The 16,902-nt window shown below is 39.5% G+C and overlaps 1 protein-coding gene across 1 annotated transcript in view; it reads right to left on the bottom strand.

Moving 5' to 3' along the window:
- Positions 1-13,160, bottom strand: part of LOC120058433 (F-box-like/WD repeat-containing protein TBL1X) — a 42,702-nt gene extending 29,542 nt beyond the window's left edge. Inside the window, exon 1 of the mRNA XM_039007086.1 lies at positions 12,739-13,160. The gene's annotated coding sequence lies outside the window, so the exon portion shown is untranslated. The remainder of the gene's footprint in view (positions 1-12,738) is intronic.
- Positions 13,161-16,902: the final 3,742 nt, after the last annotated feature.

Raw genomic sequence — 16,902 nt, forward strand, 5'->3', positions numbered from 1 at the left:
TCTTTGGTCTGATCTTTTTTCCCCTCTCTAACTGTGAGGTTAAACATTTGGGGAAGGGTCAACTGATGGTACATAAGCACTCTGTGGCACTACAAAACAGAAATGGCTGCCGCTTATTGTAAATTCATACCGTAAAAATATAAACTGCTTAACTATTCTCCTAGATCTACAGACAGTACAGAAGTACAGACAACCTACAAGCAGGGGAAGCTGCGATAAGTCTTCATGATAAGGTCACCATGGGGGGATGTAATTACACAGAGAGAAAAAAATCGGTTGCAAATGCTGATTTTTGCTGGATAATCTGGCCTAAAAATAGATGTGGATGGTTTGTGTTTGGAACTCAAGGACAAAGCAGTGTGCTCTCCCAGACTAGAGAAGTCTATTAACATCTACTTATTGGATATAGAGAGGAAAGAGAAACAACCATGTCCATACACTGCAGAGAAAACGCACAAAACCCTAGCAAATTACAGTACAAATGTATATTCTCTTATTTACATAAGTTTCTAATCATCAACCACAACAAATAGTATTCAATATGAAGATAAATTAAGCGTAAAATAACATTTTTTAAATCATTACATAGGCTTTAAGAAGACAACATGCAATCAAAATACCCTGAGACAATAAAGCAAAGAAAAACTCTACAGCCAGGCATTTATGTGTATAGGTTTTGAAGGGGATTGATGTAGAAAAACAGGACACACAAAAAAAAGAGGTTTACAAAAACACAGGAAGGCACATTTTACCCTAACATGCTGAGGAGAACCCCATTTTCTCCTGTGCAGTCACCTCCTGACAGATGTGCAGATGTGTAAAACCTGCCATATGACCTGGAAACAGCAGCCATTTTCTCTTGAACTACTCTTCTGAGTAAAACCTGCCTTTGGTTAGACTGACCATTGGGGGAAGGGAGAGAGAGGGGGAAGAAGGGAGGGGAATGGGGAGGATAACTAATGATGCCACAATCAGGTAGCCGCAACAACTATTTGTGTATTATTGTCTGCCTTTCTCAAGGACTCGCTCAAACGACAGGTGGTGTGGGGTGGGAGGGAAACTGTGGGATGGTAGCACTACCGTATCTAGAGGAAACCCCTTCTTCCACGCCTGCCTTGCCTGCCTGGATAGAGGTGATTGACTGACAACAGTTTGAAGATTACACTGTGTTTCTGTAGTTTTAATATTGAAGGGTTACATTGGTTGTCAAATCTAACAGGATGTAGTAGGTCTACATCAGGGAGTCATTTATTGACTACTACAGTGAATAGCAATATCAAAGCATTATTGCAGCTAGCAGCTTTTCAGCCACTGATCCGGTGACTAACTTTGCCCCCAGTTCTTCTCCGTCCTACACCACATCACACAGGACCAGATAGAATCCATGTACACGCCTCACTTGAACGTTCATGCATATTGACTAGGGATGCACGATATATCAGTGAATATATCGGAATCAGACAATATTAGCTAAAAATGCCAACATCGGTATCGGCCCGATGTCTAGTTCAACACCGATGTTAAAAAACTATGTCAAAGCTATCGAGCATACCTACACTACCATTCAAAAGTTTGGGGTCACTTAGAAATGTCATTGTTTTTGAAAGAAAAGCTAATTTTCTGCCCATTAAAATATCAAATTGATCAGAAATACAGTGTAGACATTGTTAATGTTGTTTATGACTGTTGTATATGACTATTGCAGCTGGAAACGGCTGATTTTTAATGGTTATCTACATAGGCGTGCAGAGGTCCATTATCAGCAACGATCACTCCTGTATTCCAATGACAGGTTGTGTTAGCTAATCCAAGTTTATCATTTTAAAAGGCTAATTGATCATTAGAAAACCCTTTTGCAATTATGTTAGCACAGCTGAAAACTGTTGTTCTGGTTAAAGAAGCAATAAAACTAGCCTTCTTTAGACTAGTTGAGTATCTGGAGCATCAGCATTTGTGGGTTCGATTATAGGCTCAAAATGGCCAGAAACAAAGATCTTTCTTCTGAAACTCGTCAGTCTATTCTTGTTGTGAGAAATGAAGGCTATTCCATGCCAAGAAACTGAAGATCTCATACAATGGTGTGTACTACTACCTTCACAGAACAGCGCAAACTGGCTCTAACCAGAATAGAAAGAGGAGTGGGAGGCCCCAGTGCACAACTGAGCAAGAGGACAAGTACATTAGAGTGTCTAGTTTGAGAAACAGACACCTCCGAAGTCCTCAACTGGCAGCTTCATTAAATAGTACCCGCAAAACATCAGTCTCAACGTCAACAGTGAAGAGGCGACTCCGGGATGCTGGCCTTCTAGGCAGAGTTCCTCTGTCCAGTGTCTGTGTTCTTTTGCCCATCTTAATCTTTTATTTTTATTGGCCAATCTGAGATATGGCTTTTTCTTTGCAACTCTGCCTAGAAGGCCAGCATCCCCGGAGTCGCCTCTTCACTTTTGACATTGAGACTGGTATTTTGCGGGTACTATTTAATGAAGTTGCCAGTTGAGGACTTGTGAGGCGTCTGTTTCTCGCATTGAATAGCATTAATTTCTCAGAACAAGAATAGACTGACGAGTTTCAGAAGAAAGTTATTTGCATCTGGCCATTCTTAGTCTGTAATCGAACCCACAAATACTGATGCTCCAGATACTCAACTAGTCTAAAGAAGGCCAGTTTAATTGCTTCTGTAATCAGAACAACAGTTTTCAGCTGTGCTAACATAATTGCAAAAGTGTTTTCTAATGATCAATTAGCCTTTTAAAATTATAAACTTGGATTAGCTAACACAACCTGCCATTGGAACACAGGAGCGATGGTTGCTGATAATGGGCTTCTATTTTAATGTACAAATTTTTTTGGGCTTTTCTTTCAAAAACAAGGACATTTCTAAGTGACTCCAAACTTTTGAACGGTAGAGTATATAACATAGGTACATGACGTAATAACAAAATGTCGGCTTTTCCCGACTGTACACTAGTACACTACCAAGTGCGCTATTTTTCAGATGTTGCCCTACCGGAGTTACACAGTAATAGAGTCGATGCTATTAGCTTCACGACATCCAAACAACGTTCCATAGTATGTGTCTTTGCGTGTCAAAAAAGGTACAGTAGCACTGTCAAATATGTACAAAAAAAGTCTGCAAACAAGCAAACACCGGCCATGAATGATGTGTTTACAATACCGCGTTGGTAATAAAGCATAATTTGTTCGACCGCAACTTCTGGGGTAGCTAGCTTTAGCTTAGTACCTAGCTAGCACCAATACAACCAACCTGAAAACAATGACCAGTAGAAACTGCAGTCATTTTCATTATTCTTAGCAATGATTTAGGAATCCTTGTGAGTAAGTATTAGCTAGGTTGCCACTTGTTGTTCGCCTATTGAAATTGAACTTGAATTTCATAGCTAGCCAGCTACTTAACCCTGTTGCCCAAAGCAAACGTTATAAACAGCCAGCTAGGTTTATCTGGCTAGTGAGGCTCGACCGAACCGAGTTATGTGTTGTGACCCATCTATGTGAAGCTAGCCACAATAATGATTAGCCACAATAGTGGACTTTGCGGTTAGTCTTGCACTTAGCCTTTTATTTTGAAGGCAAACCGCAAATTCCACTATTGTGCCTAATCCTTATTGTGGCTAGCTTCACATAGATGTGTCCGACCACCATTAATCAAATAAGAACTGTCTTATAAATTAGGGTTATTTTAGATGATGACACCTAGCTATATAGTTAGCTAGCTAACTATAGCTACTGAAACAGATTATGTCGTGTTATTTGACGTGTATCTTTTTTGACACGCAAAGACCCAAACGGCATTCCATAGAAATCCTGGTTGAGTATGAAACGACTGACCAAATGAACAACGAAACAGCACAGCAAGTGAGGGAAAGAAATAGGAATTTATTATGTTTTACTGGTAATGGGGACATACGTAAATGCCAAAAATAACTTTTTGGTTAGTGTGGTGTGTGTGCGTAACATTTATTTAACTAGGCAAGTCAGTTAAAAACAAATTCTTATTTACAATGACGGCCCGGACGACGCTGGGCCAATTGTGCGCCGCCCTATGGGATTCCCAATCACGGCCGGATGTGATACCGCCTGGATTCAAACCAGGGACTGTAGTGACGCCTCTTGCACTGAGATGCAGTGCCTTAGACCGCTGCGTCCGTGTGTGTGTTAACTATTTGAATGCTTAGAAGGCCGCAAAAAAAATCATATCGGTATCGGGTTTTTTGGAAATGAAAATATCGGGTATCGGTATCGGCCAAAAATGGCATATAGGTGCATCACTAATATCAACCATTGACATCAATGCAGCATGTATGCCAAACATGGAGTTTGGACTACATTTTTATTACCATTATATAATTCACAAATTACTCGAAAAAATGGCAAATAACATGGGAGCCAGTTGTCTCAAGTGTTATGTACATTGTTGCCAGCCAATCAGATGGATGGACACATCTACTGCCATATCCTGGAGTCATCTATAACCTTAATTCTAGGGTTCACTGGAGAATACATGGGATAGAGACAGATACTGCTTTCACATAGGATTTACAGTATTTTGTCTGTAACAAAAAAACATTCTTGCCTGCATATGCCTTTTATACATTCCCTGTGCATGCTGGCGACGAGTGGTAGTAGTGGTGTGCAGATGTGGGTGTGCGTCTATTTTAATAAATTCATTGAATATATACCATCAAAAGAAATCCATTATTAATTTGTTTAGGCAGGTACTAAGAAACATTATAAGACTAATAAACAATGGCATATGTTGAGTTTAATTATGTTACGTCCAAATTAATGAAATCAATAGTTCATTAAACAGACAAGACACACACACACCCCCGTCCATCACAGTCAACACACACACACACATATACATACATATATATTTTTTGAAGTAAGAATATAATGGAATATAACAGAATAAAATACAAATAATATTTTTCCCGCCCAACTTGTGTCACAGGATTGTGTGGAACCGCTGTCCTATAAAAAAGGTGATATTTTGAAACAGAGCCCAAGCCCATGCTTTTTTGATCCGCATTTCATCTCTTTCTTACCCTCACTCCACTTCATTAGGGAGCAGACGTAGTGTATTACATTGAGAGTATCTTCATGACAAAGATAGAAAACAATAGAAATCCTGTTTTCAAAGCATATGTCTCGTGTTAGTATTTCACAACCTCCATGGGTTTTTGGAGTTACCTATACACGATCGAGCAAAACAAGAGGCCTACACTTGATTTAGGCTACATTACTGCATGCTAAATGTTTCTGATCAGTGATAGATGAGAAAACAAACAAATTAGTTATACCACCTCCACTTATTTGCCCAGCCAGAAACCAATTAACCAAACAGACAGCGATTCAGTGAAACAAGCCCATAAAGTCACAGGCTTTTGATCGGGAGTAGGCCTAGGCTATTAAGCGACTGAAGAGCAAAATAATCCACATGTTAAACTCCATAACATGCTGGCAAAATGTTGTAATAAATGAGCCAACTTGACAAGATGATCATGAACAACACTTACCTCAACTTAGCTAACATTTCCCCAGCCTAATAATAGCCTAACCAATATCCAAACAGAGATTCAGTGAAAACAAAAATTTGACAATTGATTTATCAAGAGAGTCCCCATGCTTGTCTCAACGCTGCGCGGTGGCACTGTCTCAATTATCTAGTTGACCACATGTGGGTAGGCTATTTCTTCAAATTTATTACGATGATTGGATGACTTTGGGACTTTCAGTAAGCGACAATTTGATACAAGCCTTCAATTGCATTAGCCTACTTTACTCCATTATTTTCATCATTCAGTGATATTTATTCCCACAGTAATTCTTTATGGACCCACCCTGTTGTGGTTAAGAAACTAGTGCATGCTTAGTGGTGGCTGTGTGAAGAGATGGGGGAAGAGACATGCCTCCCAAAGTTTACAACTGTCAGGAGGATGGTTAACTGGTGCTGCCTAGCAACCATCAAGAGTTTATTAAGAGCGTATTACGTTCCAATACCTGCTCAGCATTACAGCTATGTTTCATACTCACCCATAGGCAGAAATGTAACACAATTATTACTAGGTCGTTAGGCGGAAATAAAGGTTTCGGATTTGATTGTTACAGGTTTGGTTTTTCCATTTATTTATTTTACCTTTATTTAACTAGGCAAATCAACAATAATCTGTCTGTAAACAATTGTTGGAAAAATTACTTTTGTCAGGTACAAAGTAGATGTCCTAACTGATTTACCAAAACTATAGTTTGTTAACAAGAAATTTGTGGAGTGGTTGAAAAAACGAGATTTAATGACTCCAACCTAAGTGTATGTAAACTTCCGACTTCAAGTGTGTGTGTGTGTGTGTGTGTGTGTGTGTGTGTGTGTGTGTGTGTGTGTGTGTGTGTGTGTGTGTGTGTGTGTGTGTGTGTGTGTGTGTGTGTGTGTGTGTGTGTGTGTGTGTGTGTGTGTGTACCGACCAAGCCTAATACAAGCAAAAGTCTGCATTACTTGTCACAGTGTTAGTCAAACTCTTAGAACCTCCAGACTGTGGTATTACTATGAGAGTGTATGGGTGAGTGTTTCAAATTACAAACGGTAGGAAATGGAAGAGATAAAGGCTAACCAAGGCAGACATGAAACGTTCAATGGCTCCTACACGTTGGTTTGGTATCCATTCCAGAGCTGTGTTCTAAGAGCCAATATTCAAGGACAGGGTTATCCTGGAAACCAGAAGAGCGAGAGGCCATGGTCAAGGCTGCACACCAGACCAGACAGATGGCCCATACAAACATAATGAGAGCAGCAGAATTCTTTACAACTACCAGCATTAATTATTAACATCAGTGTTATTTTCCTTTAACTGCCGTGACCGTATGTCCCATTTCTAGAAAAAATATATACTGTTTCGACTTTGGTTAACAATACGATTAAATCACAATACTTACATGCTGACTGCGTGTATGCGTATGTTGATTTTGTTTATCCCCACCAGACGCAATCATGACACGCAGATTAAAATTCCAAAACCAACTGTGAATCAATTTATATTAATTTTGGGGCAAGTCGAAACATACATGAAACATTCTTGGACATTTAGCTAGCTAGCTTGTCCTGGGAGATGAACATTGGGTTGTTATTTTACCTGACATGCATATGGTCCTCTTTTTAGTTGGTTCTTTGTAGAAATTTAAACTGGAGTCATACAAAACGTGTGTTTCTCTACTCCGACAATTAATTCACAGATATAAAGGGAAACGTAGTTTGTTTTTAAGTTAATTATCTGCTATTAATTTCGCCTCGTTTGTCTTTCAAGCATCCACGTGGGTTTGTATCTTCCTGATATCCATTACGGAGGGCACTTGCAGCGCAGCGCGTTGAGTGTTTCAAATAGAACCATGTTCTATTTTAGCACTTGGCTACGCAGACGCTTATTCACGCAAGCTGTGTGGGTGAAATTACAGAATACATGTAAGTCTACACAACGCAGCCGGTGTGGTTTGCGTGTTGGGTACCGATACAATATGCATTGCAATTCTCATGATTCTATATGTATTGCGATTCTATACTGGGTCGTTCCACCTCAGAAAGCACAAGAAAGAGGATTTCGACACACACCATCTCAGGTTGTTCTGAAATCGTTTCAATAAATATAGCACCCAACTTTCGATTTAACCAAACTTCTTCATATCAATGAGCAAGATGAGGAATCCCCCCAAAAAGGTCCAAAGCCACCCACAGCACCGCCACATCCCATGCCAAAACCTGGTACTTTCACACTACTTTATGGTAAATAATGCAAGTGACTTAAATTACTAATTTCTCTGAACAGGGGCAAAAAAACGAATCACCAGATTCACAGGGAATACATTACATAATATGGAAAAACAATACTACAAGCCACGGCTTCATACCACTTGTCAAACATAGAGAACTGATACTGTATACTAGTTGTTGGGGTACGATTGGCATGGGGAAGTGGGGGATTCCTCATGTCTTACTCATTGGTAGGAAAAAGTTTGGTCTAAATCAGATGTTGGGTACTATATGTATTGGATATTATCTGAATCCTATATATTTACATGGCCAATTTGGGTGAAACCAATTAGCATAATTTCTCAGAGAAAATACATTTTCAACAAAATGTTTCAGGAATGCCAATCTAACCTGTGCATGAGAAAATGGGTCAGTCATGGAAATAAAAGTGCTGAAAACACGTTGGTTCACTATTAAAAAATAATATTGAGGCCAAGCTATAAGATGAAAAATACCGGCGTTTTGGCACAGGTAAAGCTGACTAGCGTTAGCAAAAAATACAAATATATATATATTCTTTTAACAAATTGATAATTGGAGTCAAATGAATATTGTCCAAAAATAACATTGCGATATGCAACTGTATCAATTGTTTTCCCCACTAGTGGTAGCCATGCCGAACAGCTAACTTACAGTAGGCTAATGATTTAACGGTAAGTATTCACAACAAACTAATTATTCTCAGGAAAAAAATACAGCAACAGAACTCCAGAGAAGGGATGCAGGTTTTCTTTGTCACACAAAAAAAAAACTCACAACTCATTGGGGACAATACAATGTCACACAAATTCCTTTCTGATGTTGTATCATGGGTTCACAGTAAATGCTCCCCAATTACACTGTGATATTGTGAAATCATACATGGAAAAAATTGGCAGGTCATCAGATAAATCTACATTATTTTTTACAAATAATATTTATTTTTTTACAACGTTCAATAAACATTAATCCTATGGGTTTAAAGCTGAATGTGTATTCCCCTGTACTTCCCTCGAATCTCTCGCTATCCTTTTTATGACACGTCACAAACCTGACACGTATATGACACCACTATCTCCTGGGTTACACAATTCATAGGATAGCTTATTGGATATGTCTCAATTACTTTTGTGCTTTACCAGGAGCAGAATGGGGTCTGTCTGGAATCTATAGCATTCAAACAAGGGCACTAGCAATCATTACAGTTTAGGTCTGAGAATAGAGATTGATTCGCAGCTGCAGCGAGCAGTTGCCGTAACAACATGTACATTGAGGTTTCTGTTGTGGCCTCCAGTACACTCTCGACAGGCCTCCAACTTGTCTTTATATGTATGGCATACACACAAACAAAGTCATGACGGTAGAGCCAGACACAACAACAAACACAACCATCCCAGATCCCAAATAAATGGATGTAGTCTTGAACAAGGCTGTAATGCCATCAATGGGTGTTATTTCTGAGTAAAATATTGGCATGCCAACTGGCTAGTGGCCCATGTGACCGGTAATCCCCTCTTGCCTGCCATGCCTCCTCCCATGTTCTATTAGAAATAAATATTGCTGCATAAATATTTGGACAAATGCAGAGTTTGAGAGCGGTTGTCACATGGGGTTTCTGTATCTGCGGCTAACTTCAGGTACTGCTGGTGAATGGGAATTGAAGCACTGCTGTGAGCAAATGGGAGTTCCACACAAAATGCCCTCTATTTGAAAGATCTCATCTCTTGCACAAAGGGGTAACTTTCACAAATGTATCTAAATAACAAAATGTATAACCAAAGGAAACAACAAACTACTGACTGAAGGAGAACGTCTAAATGGCCATTAGCCTACAGTGGAGACTGGTAGGGTTGTGTTATTGGTTCATGGAGGGAAATAGGTTACCTTTTCTATTTTACGCTACGTTCTTTTTTCAGACAATGAATGTTTTTGTTGTATGTAAAACATGTCTATTTGAAAAATAAAAACTAATATTAAAAAAAGACTACAACCTGACTTAGGGCAAAGAGTCCATCTGAAAGAGTGGTAGATAGCCTAGCAGTTAGAGCATTGGTCCTACAACCAAACCAGTGGACAAGGTTAAAAAAAATAATGTAATAATAAAAATTGCCCAATGTGCCCTTAACCCTAATTTGCTCCAGGGGTGCCGTACTTCTATGGCTATGGGTAGGCAACCCTGTTCCTGGAGTGCCTAAGGTACTGCAGGATTAAGTTCCATCTAGGCCGGCCCTAAACAAGGTGTGCAATCAGTTCGCTTGAACGTTTGCTACATTGCTGAACGTTTTTTACTGAATGACACGTTTTCCCAAAACATTCTTGAACAGACTTTGAGTTATGTTTACTCCATTCATTGGGCGTGCCATGGTGTGGCTTGACGCAATGAGTGACATATTTAAGGGGTAGCGGGTCCCAACCCTTCCCCATTTTTCAACTGGTCGTTTAGTACAGTACCACTTCCATTCAATTACGTTTTAATGTACTGAAAGCAGCCCTGACCAACTGAGCTAATTGATCAGTTCAGTGATTGCCTAAATTCAACACACCCGGTCTTCCAGGTCAGTTAAATCAAAAACATAAAGTGCCTGCGGTCCTCCATGACCAGGGTTGCCTACCCCTGCTGTAAAACAACACATTTCACTACAGCTATCCAGTGTATGTGACCAAATTATTTTAAGTTGGCTGTTGTATACGTCATTCTAGTCACTTTAGCAACAACCATCCAGGCATTTCTAACCTGAACACACAACATCACCACTCACCACTAAAGCCAAAGGCCAAATCAGATCACTGAACCTCACTGAACATACCATGGCTCACTGAACATACCATGGCTAACAATATTATTCATCTAGGCCCCCTAGAAAGCTGAGACATTCAAGTGTAAACAATCTGGGTCTTCTGAAACACTGCTCATCGGGAGAAAAACTACTTTATAATCTCCCAGAACATAATGTTCACTGAGACATAAACCAATTCAAAGTCTTGACAATATCATTGCAGGTTTTCCCAAACTCGGTCATCGGGACCCTAAGGGACACATGTTTGGGTTTTGCCCTAGCACTACACAGCTGACTCAAATAATCAACTAATCATTAAGCGTTGACTAAACGTGCACCCCTTAGCATCCCGAGGACCGAGCTCGGGAAACGCTGCATTAAGGCTTTGCGTTGCTATTAACCACCGATACTGCTCCATCTCCAAAATGGGGCCACGGTTCACAGTCATAGCTTACTAATGACTTTCTACATTACCACTCTCTAATAGCTTGTAGATTTCCACAAATGGAAAAGCCTTGTCATCCAGGAGCAGCAATTAAGTTATAATAAACCCCCATTGTTCTTTTAATAGATGGCACTAAACCAGTTGTTCTTATGACTCATTTGGTTTCAATCTACAACCAAACCAGCGGACACAGGCAAGACAAGCTCCAGTTTTTGTTGGTATTCTAGGCCTTTATTAGTTCAGATTCCTTGGTAATGGAGGATCATCATAAGAGTTAGAATACGATAATTCCAGTGTCACTGTACTGGTAAACTCTTGCCAGACATTGAAGAATGTTGGTGGGTGTTGTCAAGTTCTATATGACTGCACATTATCCCATAAAATGTAAGTGGGAGGATGGAAATTACTTTATGTATAGTCTTTACAGCGCTGTGTTCTGTGTCTAACGTAAGGACCTAGATACCATCAGATCAACAGGTGATAGAGGTGGTGCCATCCCACTGGGCACAGACATCAGTTAAATGTCTATTTTGTATTTACATTTGGTTGAGTTGTCAACTAACGTGAATTCAACCAAAAATTTTACCATGATATTGGATTTAGGTTAAAAGTTGAGTGAAAAAAAGTACTTTTGCGAATCCAATCAGAGTTCGAGTGCAGAAAGGTTGCTGGATCAAATCCTGAACTGACAAGGTAAAAATCTGTCGTTCTGCCTCTGAACAAGGCAGTTAACCCACTGTACCCCGGTAGGCCGTCATTGTAAATAAGAATTTGTTCTTAACTGACTAGCCTAGTTAAAGAAAGGAAAAATTTTAACAATTCCAAGCTGATTAAACGTGGAATTATTAAAAAAACATTTATGGTGTGGAAACGACGTTGAGTCAACCAGTTTTTGCCCAGTGGGATAGGCCTAGGCTACATTCCATGTGATGATGCCTCTTCCAAACCTCAAGCCTCCCAGTGACCTATCCACAAGCTTCGCCAATACCATTCAGTATATCCATTCTCGAAAGACTCCTCTAATTTCATGTGTAAATATAAGGAAATACACAAACTCTAAAATCGAATGCCCAATTAGCATTTTAACAAATGTATTGAATGGGCTGGAGGGTGAATGTTTATTTTATACATGAGCTAAATGTCACCATTTTGACTGATACTGTAACAAGAAGTAACCCTGGCAGCAGGTTAAGCTACTATGAAACCAATGTCTGTCTGACTGGTGGTGCAGTTGACTCTACTTCCCCTCCCCCACTCATGCGCTTCCGAACTATCAGCATGAGCAATACCTTTTAAATGGGGCCAATATTACATTTTATTATTAAGTTTGAGTATGTTAAGTTGCATCACACGTTTTCTTTTTCATTTACTCTTTAATCTAAAAGTCAGGATTATAACTCAGCAGGGAAACACAATAACTGCCACCAGAAGTTACTACATTTGATGTATTGCAGCTCAACAAAATGTTTAATTTATGTCAAAATATACAATAATTAAATTACTATGTTAAAACAAAAGGCAACGTTTATATTAGACTACTAACAATTTAAAAATCTAAATGTTCCGTTGGAAGACATTTCTACACATGTAGAGTGTGATCCAGTAAACGTGTCATAATAAACAGTGTTACTCAGTTCGGCAAGTATTAACATGCAACAATGTATAATTCATGGAAATACAATGTTACTATTAATGAAACTTGAACAAAAGTTCTAACTTACCTTTCTCAGAGTGAGCTCGTGGTGTTGCCGCCACCTCTTCCACTTCCACAAGGAGAGCCTGCAACTCAATAAGCAAGGGACGACTTTCCTCCCATTTTGGTTATCATACTTCAAGTTCTGTCCACCGCTGCTATCTCTAACTGCGTTCCGAAGGTAACAGAGATGGTCTAAAAGATATATTCCTGGCAAATGAGTGTGTGGCATGTAAAGTTTAAAGAAGCGCGAGGTCTAAAGCTGGGGATGTATGCAATTGAGTTTTCAGCGTTTCTGAAAATAGAACGTCAAGAGACAGCAGCAAGCACTCATCGGCATAGAGAAAGAGGGCTGAGAGAGAGAGATAGAGACTGTCGTGACCTACAATGAAAAAATCAGCACCTGACCTTGAACCTGCTTATTCAAAACATAAAAATCCTTCCAGTAGCCTAAATGGTAACGAAATACCATGATGTTATTTTGCCTACAAGCCATGTTCTTTATAGATAAAAAATGAGAATTTATAGTCAATTCTAATGCACGTGAATGGCATTGTTTGACCTCTCTTCAATGATTTCCTCTATTGTGCCATTTAAAAATTATGGTTATTAGCCGTTATTGCCTCAAGTTAATTTCTTGTACATAATTGCTTGTACATGTAGGCTACATGTGGTCTCAGAACATGGCCACTGCAAACTTCAACCAAAGAGCATTGTAGCTATAGTCATGTATTGTCTTTGGTAGCCTACTTGTAATTTTTACATTGCATTTGCCATTTTAAAAGACAAATATAAATTGAGTGATGATAACAATGATTATTGATTAATGTCATTGCAACCCCTACAAAACATATTGTGTGATATTATTTTAAAGTAGGCCTATGTATTACTTTATATGGTAAAATATTATTGTTTGATTAAACACCTACATCAATCAAGAATAAACTACACTGTAATCCCAAAATATATATTTGAAGTGAATCAGAATTCCAAGTTTGAAGAATTGCAATCATTATAATCTTAGCTTTGTTAGAAAAGGACTAATGTTTCTAATGCACAAAGGCCAAAGACCTTGGGTTGGTTGGATCTGGTAGTAATCTTCACACGATGCAACCCTACATTGTATCTGGCCTCTGAGTTGATTCCCCTCCCCCACTGATCTGTATTTTTCGCCTGTAGGGTCACATAGTGGTTGATTAATTCTCCTTTCGCATTGCTCAGTCATTCAGATTTGGAAAGTAAATAACAAGTTGACATCGTTACTGCTCTACATTCGTGTGACACATTCCTTTGGTTACCGTATGAGCGTGAATATTTGCGCAGAAAAGACTAAAGAATTATGCAATTCATCATCACACAGTCGGTCAGAGTACCATGCACACGTTTGAAAAAGATAGCAATGGATTCATACCTATGTAATAGCATTGTTATTGACACTTATTACATAGTATTGCATAGTACTTTGGTAATCACTGTTACCGTTTCCACATTTTATTTCACCAATGATAGTGATACAGACTGTACTACTACTGTAGCCAAGTAAAATGTGGATTCTGAACTGTTAAATGTGACTGTATATCCAAAGCATCACTCATAGTCAAAATTGAATTTAAATATCATTTAGATTAATTAAGATGTAACTGTGACAGTAAAACCATCCAAATACATTATACTTTTACATCAAACTTTATAAATCATTCTTGCGAGTAAAGTTGCTGCATCCTTGCATCCCAGGATTTAGCTTTCTCCTTCTCTCTGCAATTGATTTTATGGTAAAACCATCTCTTCTACTTTTTTCTGATTAAATATATATATTGGCTGTACAAACAGATTAAAGGATTTGATCATATTCCTCATCACATTGTCTTATTACAATATTACCCCCTTTTCCAATATGCACTTGTAACTACACTTTCCAGGCCTCTGGTGATTTTGTGGCCAGCGAGGCTAGTGTTTTCTGCTCTGAAGTAGGGCCTATGTTAATTATTTGAACTGGGTTTAATTTGTAGCCTGTAAGTGTACGGCTATTAGTGTGTATGTGGTAAGAACTCTTCCTGCCATGGAGCTGGGGCTGACCTCCTAACAAAGAACAGGTTCAATCTGTTTCCCCTCCCCCAACCCGGGAGACTGATGAGGGTCACATGACCTTTCTAGACAGCACAGAGTGGGGATGGTAATATGTTGATGTGGGGGAAGGGTGTCGATAGTCACACAGCTCTTGTTGGGCTGTTATTAGCCCTGGGAAGCGCAGCCTCTAGCAGGGTTTTATCCAGCTGTGTCTCTGTTTCTCACTGTGCTACAGTACCCATTGACATATTGGATTTAGCTCCCAAGCCCTTCTGCTTTATTCATACCATAAAGAGAATACGAGCACAGGCAGGGTGTGAGTCAGTCTGGCAGGGCCAAGACAATCCACCCACCAACACAGAAGCCTACTGTGTATGTGTGTGTGCTAGTGTTTATGCACGTGTTTGTGTGTGCTCGCATCTGTGTGTGTGTTTGTGTTAGGGTGTGTGTGTGTGTGTGTGTGTGTGTGTGTGTGTGTGTGCGTGTGTGTGTGTGTGTGCAAGTCAGTGCCTATGTGTATGCCTCTGTGTGCACATGCGTGTGAGTGAGGAAAGGCTTTGTGAACTCAGTAACACTGTACCACCCCTCCCCCCTACTTCCGTCCTTCCCATCCCCCAATGCAAGCAACCGCACAGGCGAGAGACGCATGAGGGTTTCTATGGTGCTGTTATGTCATACAGACCCATTTTCCAGACAGGGCAACACAGCATACAAGAAAAAGAAAGCTATTTTCAGCGACAGGGTTTGAGTGTTTACCTTTGTGAAATTCCACTTCTCAGAGGGAATATACTTTTTATATGACTACACTTTTTGCTGCAAATGTATACTGTATTTGATCTTCTCATATAGATCTATTAGGTCAATACTTCTCCTCTGAGATGTTTATCTGGAGGAAATATATTACCATGTTCACATTTGACATGACATTTTAGTCATTTAGCAGACGCTCTTATCCAGAGCTACTTACAGTTAGCGCCTCCCTCTTAAGGTATCCAGGTGAGACAACCACATATCACAGTCATAGTAAGTACATGTTTTCTCAACAAAGTAGCTATCAATAAAGTCAGAGGTGGTAAGAGAGGAAAAAAAGTAAAGTGTGAGTGTTCATGAAAGGGATGGGAGGACCAAGAGACCAGAGGTGGCTCGGGTTGGGTGTAGTGGTGGTAGAGGGGCAGTTCACACATTGAGGAATGCTTCTTAAAGGGTAACTGCAGTGCATTCTTTCTCAGCTATAGTCAAATTCCGGAGGGAGGGAGGGAGTGAGGGGAAAGGTGGGGAAAGCAGACATATGCCAGCGATTCAAGGGCTGAGGTCAGGGGTCAAGGATTGATGACCTGTGGCTCCTGCTGCTTCTCCTCTCCTCCTTCCACCTCTTGCTTCCTTCCCTCCTCCAAGTACTCAAACAATAAGTGTTAAAGAATGACATGACAGTTGATGTCTCTAGTAGGTTTTATATTCTAATGTACTGAGAATGTGCAATAGATTATACAGGGATTATCTGTGGTGAGATGCAACTTGATTCCCTTCATGATTGAGTAGTTATCTCTTATAGAAAATCCATCTTGATTTGGCTCTATTACTAGAACAATCTGTATCCAAACTGCAATATGTTTACACATAATCTAGGCCTATGTAATACTGCTCAATATTTTTTTGGGGTCCGAATGCCCAAATGAACCCTAATAATTATAATGATTTTGACGCCATAGGCTGTTACAACTCCCATTTACAGTCAATGTGAGAATGTATTTCATATACATACCCTTGCAGGAAAGTAAACATATGAAAGCTTTTAGATTGTAATCTAAATTAATATTATAGTCCTGTGTGACTCACTTGGTAGAGCATGGCTCTTGCAATGCCAGGGTTGTGGGTTTGATTCTGCTAAATTAATAAAATGTATATATTAAAGATCCTTTTCCACAGACATGATGTTCGGAGACATTGTCTTTAGTCACAATAGCCAAAATAGAACATGTACAATGCAGATTACTTTAATGGTATAGCTAGTTGAAATGTCAGCGATTCCAGTTTTTAATGGAGATGCTGGCAGCGCTGAACATGGGGGTGTGTTATGAACCCCCTTCACACTCAGTAGCTAGAAATGACAATTTACAGTTCTGCT

The sequence above is a fragment of the Salvelinus namaycush genome, chromosome 13, assembly GCF_016432855.1.
Source record: "Salvelinus namaycush isolate Seneca chromosome 13, SaNama_1.0, whole genome shotgun sequence".
NCBI lineage: Eukaryota > Metazoa > Chordata > Actinopteri > Salmoniformes > Salmonidae > Salvelinus > Salvelinus namaycush.